At 38.3% G+C, this 7066-nt stretch overlaps 1 long non-coding RNA gene across 1 annotated transcript in view; it reads right to left on the minus strand.

Moving 5' to 3' along the window:
- The window catches only part of LOC129643392 (uncharacterized), a 28646-nt gene extending 21862 nt beyond the window's left edge, over positions 1 to 6784 (minus strand). The window contains exon 1 of the long non-coding RNA XR_008710282.1: positions 6503 to 6784. This is a non-coding gene — a long non-coding RNA (uncharacterized LOC129643392). The remainder of the gene's footprint in view (positions 1 to 6502) is intronic.
- Positions 6785 to 7066: the final 282 nt, after the last annotated feature.

The following is a 7066-nucleotide window of genomic DNA, read 5'->3' on the forward strand; positions in this document are numbered from 1 at the left end:
ATCCCTGGGCCAGGAAGATACCCCAGAGAAGGAAATGGCAACCCACTCCCGTATCCTTGCCTGTAAAATCCCATGGATAGAGGAGCCTGGCTGTCTACAGTCTATGGGGTCACAAAAGAGTCAGATGCAACTTAGCGACTAAACAGCAACGATCATCCTAAATGACAGTACTGTATTATTTGAGTGGCATATAATTTCTTATATTTATTATTCAATGTATTTTATGAGTAAAATAGGCATATGTGGAAAAGGCAGGTTCCATTCAGTATGAGACAAACTAATATCATTTCCAGTCCAAAAAGAACTTTATATTTTGATAATGTTGATGAGCAGGTGGAAAGGAAAAGAGTTTTATTGAAAATATTGGTACGCATATATATATGCCTTGTGAGAACTAATAAAAGTACATTTTATAGAGTAAGGGAGACTAAATAAGAATGACATAAATAACAGCAGAAGGCAAAAAGGAGTCAAGCCTAGTAACGAATGTATTTTGAGGATGATGTTGTTGATTCTATCAGCATAGCAGATTATATATAGTTTAGGAAACTTGACCAAGAAAGTGAATTTGGTTTCTGTAGCTGTCCTATCCTCAGATTTTTAAGAAGATTAGTCCACACAAAAAAAGACACAGCCATTTTTCTTCTAATTGGGACTTTGTTGGCGCTAGAACTTGACACTCTCCATGATGATTCTGTTTCTTTGTCAAATAATTCATTGGTTTTCTCAATTTTTATTTTTTAATAAATTTACTATTAGACTAAGTGATCTGTTAGAGAACTTGATTTAGTGATAACCTTTGTTGATTAAAAAAAATACACTATATTGGGAATTCCCCAGTGGTCCAATGGTTAGGACTCTTTGCTTTCACTGCTCAGGGTCCAGGCTGGGGAACTGAGATTCCACAGGCCACATGGAGTGTTCAATTAAAAAAAAACAAAAAGGCACACCTGAGAGTTGTGAGTTGTTTTATTTGGGTCAAAATGAGAACTATAGCCCACAAGACAGTACTTAAGATAGCTCTCAGAAACTGCTCCAAAGAGCCAGGGAGGAAAGTCAGTATATATATGATTTCAGTGAAGGGGTACCTGCAGTCAAACACATATTTTGGCAGAGGTTTGCAGTTAGTTGGGCTTCCCCGGTGGCTCAGATGGTAAAGAAGCTACCTGCAATGCAGGAGACCTGGATTCGATCCCTGGGTTAGGAAGATCCCATGGAGAAGGGAATGGCTACCCACTGCAGTATTCTTGCCCGGAGAATTCCATTGACAGAGGAGCCTGGCAGGCTACAGTCTAAGGGGTTGCAAAGAAGTCAGACATGACTGAGCGGCTATCACTGCTACTAGTCATGAGAAGCCGATGTCACCGTTAATGATTTCAGTGCTTTTCTAGATATAAGGAGATGCAAGAATTGGGCTCATAAAATCTGAAAATATCTATCTAAACCCCATTCTTCCAGGTTTTCCCAGAACAGAGTGCCTAGCATCTGATCTCCATCCTGAATATTTTTCAGGATGAGTTGAAGGTCAGCAGCTGCAGAAGCTAATGACTTAAACCTTGTAGAGGCAGACAGCAAGTTCCAGTTTTTCATTGGCACCTTTTGCTATACTGTACATAAGAAAAGAGGAATAGTTTCAATTGGTCTGTAAATATATTTGCTTGTAAACCTTTCTCAGGTTCTATAAACTATCAGTTAATCTTTACCAGACAAACGAAGATAGTCACTCTCCAGTAACCCAGATGTGAACAGTTTAAGCAGGTTGTTAGCAAAAGATTGCTAAAGATCAGCCAAGAACATTGTTAGGCATCGATGTTATAGTAATTAACAAAACAGACAAAATTAGGCCCATGATCTCTAAGTATATAAACTGTAGAAAAGCCTATTCTAGAAAATAAAGATGACAGAACAACACAAACTTTAGAAAATTCCCCATGGTTTTAGAAAAGTGTTTGTTTCACCTCAAGCAGTATAGCTTGTACCACTTTCAAAAGGTGGGCATTGATGGTTGGGTTCAGCAGTGGTAAGGGAGTGCATCAGTTTAAGAGGAAAAAGATCACCAAAAATAAGTACTGCCCACCCTAAAGACTGTAAACCATCATTTTGGCCCTTCCTTAAATAATGTTAGGAAGCTCCTATTAGATGCAAATATAGTGTGAGACTGCTATGAGAATTAAAGTATGGTTATAAAAGAATTAGTTCAGATGTTTTCTGTTTTTGATGAAAACAACTTACCAGAAACTATGATTCATTGGAAAGTGATCTCTAGAAGAGTTCAGGTGTGCCATGGAGAGTCCACTATTAATGGAGACAATTTCCTGTTCTAACTCTTATGCTGCTTAAGATTTACTATACTTCAGAGAAGGCAATGGCACCCCACTCCAGTACTTTTGCCTAGAAAATCCCATGGAAGGAGGAGCCTGGTAGGCTGCAGTCCATGGGGTCGCTAGGAGTCAGACATGACTGAGCGACTTCACTTTCACTTTTCACTTTCATGCATTGGAGAAGGAAATGGCAACCCACTCCAGTGTTCTTGCCTGGAGAATCCCAGGGACAGGGGAGCCTGATGGGCTGCCGTCTATGGGGTCGCACAGAGTTGGACACAACTGAAGCGACTAAGCAGCAGCAGCAGCAGCAAGATAAAACAAAGAAAGCTCAAACTACCACACAATTGCTCTCATCTCACACGCTAGTAAAGTAATTCTCAAAATTCTCCAAGCCAGGCTTCAGCAATACATGAACCGTGAACTTCCAGTTGTTCAAGCTGGTTTTAGAAAAGGCAGGGGAACCAGAGACCAAATTGCCAACATCCGCTGGATCATGGAAAAATCAAGAGAGTTCCAGAAAAACATCTATTTCTGCTTTATTGACTATGCCAAAGCCTTTGACTGTGTGGATCACAATGAACTGTGGAAAATTCTGAAAGAGATGGGAATACCAGACCACCTGACCTGCCTCTTGAGAAATTTGTATGCAGGTCTGGAAGCAACAGTTAGAACTGGACATGGAACAACAGACTGGTTCCAAATAGGAAAAGGAGTATGTCAAGGCTGTATATTGTCACCCTGCTTATTTAACTTATATGCAGAGTACATCATGAGAAATGCTGGGCTGGAAGAAACACAAGCTGGAATCAAGATTGCCAGGAGAAATATCAATAACCCCAGATATGCAGATGACACCACCCTTATGGCAGAAAGTAAAGAGGAACTAAAGAGCCTCTTGATGAAAGTGAAAGAGGAGAATGAAAAAGTTGGCTTAAAACTCAACATTCAGGAAACGAAGATCATGGCATCTGGCCCCATCACTTCATGGGAAATAGATGGGGAAACAGCGGAAACAGTGTCAGACTTTATTTTTTGGGGCTCCAAAATCACTGCAGATGGTGACTGCAGCCATGAAATTAAAAGACGCTTGCTCCTTGGAAGAAAAGTTATGACCAACCTAGATAGCATATTGAAAAGCAGAGACATTACTTTGCCAACAAAGGTCCATCTAGTCAAGGCTATGGTTTCTCCAGTGGTCATGTATGGATGTGAGAGTTGGACTGTGAAGAAAGCTGAGCATCGAAGAATTGATGCTTTTAAACTGTCGTGTTGGAGAAGACTCTTGAGAGTCCCTTGGACTGCAAGGAGATGCAACCAGTCCATTCTAAAGGAGATCAGCCCTGGGATTTCTTTGGAAGGAATGATGCTAAAGCTGAAACTCCAGTATTTTGGCCACCTCATGCGAAGAGTTGACTTATTGGAAAAGACTCTGATGCTGGGAGGGATTGGGGCAGGAGGAGAATGGGATGACAGAGGATGAGATGGCTGGATGGCATCACTGACTTGATGGACGTGAGTCTGAGTGAACTCCGGGAGTTGGTGAAGGACAGGGAGGCCTGGTGTGCTGTGATTCATGGGGTTGCAAAGAGTCGGACACGACTGAGTGACTGAACTGAATTGAACTGAAGATAAAACCATTATCCCAACAGGACTATGTATGGAATTAATAAGGATATAGAACTCTAAGTTAGACAAATGTAATAAATATATATATATAAATATATACTGAACTAATGTTGTTGATGGAAATTTAATAATAAAGTGTGGGGACTTCTCTGGTGGTCTAGTAATTAAGACTTTGACTTCCAATGCAGAGGGTAAGGGTTTGATCCCTGGTTGGAGAGCTCTAAGATCCCATATACCTCATGACCATAAAATCAGAACATAAACAACAGAACCAATATAATACCAAATTCAATAAAGACTTTAAAAATAGTCCACATTAAAAAAAAATCTTTGAAAAAATAATAGTAATAATAAAGTGGGGGTAGAGGTCTGAGAGAGATGTATAATTTAAAAATCTCCCTGAATAGTTCTGATGTGCAACCAAGTTTGAAGAAAACTAAAAGTAAGGAAAATAGGAGAGATGCTATAGCAACCTAAAGCTTTTAAAGTTATATTAGAAAAATAACTGTGAAAGGGACAAGAGGAAACCACGAAGAAGGACATGCATTGTGACAGAGGAGAAAAAAACTACAGATGAAGTAATTTAGGTTCAAATAATACGAGTTTTCTACTTATTGACTGTAATTAAGTACAAGTATCTGATTTCTCAGAGTCTCAGTTTCTTTTCTGTAAAATGTACATAAATATAACTTTTTGATAGGACTGGTAAAATATTCCACAGAGTAATGTTTAAAATCGTAGCTTATAAATAATAAACACTCTTAAAATATGTATAATCATTGCTCTTCACTGACAGAAAAAATGAAATTTAGAGCAATGACTTTGGAAGTCTAAGTCCTAGGCATAAGAGAATAAAAACTATAGAGGAGGAATAAAAGTTTCTATGAACATCATAAAAATGAACAAAGGTATAAGTGGTAAAAATATGTGATAAAATTATAAATATCAAAAGTATTAATAAATATGTTGTAAATTGTAGCTAATAATTGCTCACATTTATTACTTTAAAAAGCATGAAAAAAGAGAATATAACTTGCTTAGGAACAACGAAGAAAATACTTGAAGGTTAAGTAAAAGGTCAAAGGAATTTTATACCTTAATCTATTAAAACTTTAACATAAGTATCATAAGAATGATAGACATCAGTTCAGTTCAGTTCAGTCGCTCAGTCATGTCCAACTCTTTTCAACCCCATGAATCGCAGCACGCCAGGCCTCCCTGTCCATCACAACTCCTGGAGTTCACTAAAACTCATGTCCATCGAGTCGGTGATGCCATCCAGCCATCTCATCCTCTGTCGTCCCCTTCTCCTCCTGCCCCAATTCCTTCCAGCATCAGAGTCTTTTCCAATGAGTCAACTCTTCGCATGAGGTGGCCAAAGTACTGGAGTTTCAGCTTTAGCATCAGTCCTTCCAATGAACACCCAGGACTGATTTCCTTAATAGACATGAATTAATTCAAAATCCAAAAATAGAAACTATAATTTCTTGAATCAACATGGAAAGCCCTTATAAGAGAACAAAATATATAGCCATTGGCTTGAAGAGATGTTACCCCATGGACTATACAGTCCATGGAATTCTCCAGGCCAGAATACTGGAATAGGTAGCCATTCCCTTCTCCAACCCAGGGATAGACCGAGGTCTCCTGCATTGCAGGCAGATTCTTTACCAGCTGAGCCACCAGGGAAGTCCAGGGAAGTCCCATGTTGTTGAAAGTGGAGATTATTTCCTTCCAAGTATATTTTGGAAATATATATACTCCAACTCAAATCTTTTGCTAAAAAAAAAAATGTTTTTTCAGGGACTTCCCTGGCAGTCTAGTGGTTTAGACACCACCTTTCAAAGCAGAGGGCAAGGGTTTGATCACTCAGGGAATTAAGATCCCACATGCCACAGAGTATGGCCAAAAAAAAAAAAAGTAATTTTATGACTGTGATATTTTAGATAATCATGTTATATAAAATAAATATGTATTAAATTTAAGTGATAGTAATTTATTAAATTGAGTTCACAAAAACTGAATCTATTTTCATGTTTTTTAAACTTTTATTAAATGCATTTTCTTCTATTTTTCCCACCAAACCTTCAAAATTGAGATTTTACTAAAGATTCCTGCAACTTGCCTTTTTTAAAAGTGTCTTCAAAATATTTTCATGTCAGTTGTGTAAATCGACTACAATTTTTTTTTAAGTAGGTGCCTAGTATTCCATGGGCTTCCCTGGTGGCTAAGTGGTAAAGAATCCAACTGCAATGCCTGGAGAATCCCATGGACTGAAGAGCCTGGCAGGCTGTAATCCATGGGGCGGCAAAAAAAAATCCCTTAACATCTTTGTAATATCTTCAAGTATATCTCTGTGATACCTTTCTGTAAGATACATTCCTAGAAGGGAAATCACTGGGTCTGAGCATAAACATGTTTTTCTTTACAATTTTAGTCAATTCTAAAATTACTTTCCAAATGGGTTTTGCTAACTTACATTAGAATGTTTATATCTACTAGCTAAAGAATTATCCAAAGCTTTATTATTATTTTTAAGTAATTTTATTTACCTGTTCATTTGTTTTTAGCCGTGCTGGGTCTTCATTTCTGCGTGGGCTTTTCTCTAGTTGCAGCGAGCAGAGGCTGCTCTAGAGTAGCAGCGTGAAGGCTTCTCATTGCAAGTGGCTTCTCCCGTCGTGGTGCACAGGCTCTAGGGCACTCTGGCTTCAGTAGTTGTGGGCTGAGTAGTTGTAGCTTCCAGTTTCCACAGCAGAGGCTCAACCATTGTGGTGTACGGATTTAGCTAGTCTGTGACACCGTGGGATCTTCCCTGATCAGCGATAGAAACTGTGTCTAAACATTCCCGGTGAGTCACCAGGGAAGCCCTGCAAACATTATTAAGTGGATTTAAACATTGCATGATATAATCTAATCTGATATATATTATTATCAGATTATATGGTTTAATACTAAAATTACATACTTTAAAATTTTTCATGTCATATCTTACTTTTTTTCACATCAGGATGTATCAGAGTGTTACCAAAAAAAAACAAGTGAAAGTATAAGTATAGGAAAGAGAGAACTTTACCTTTTCATTTGAAATGAGTGTCCTATACAAATTTGATTTTCTA

The sequence above is a fragment of the Bubalus kerabau genome, chromosome 2 (genome assembly GCF_029407905.1).
Source record: "Bubalus kerabau isolate K-KA32 ecotype Philippines breed swamp buffalo chromosome 2, PCC_UOA_SB_1v2, whole genome shotgun sequence".
NCBI classification, from domain to species: domain Eukaryota; kingdom Metazoa; phylum Chordata; class Mammalia; order Artiodactyla; family Bovidae; genus Bubalus; species Bubalus kerabau.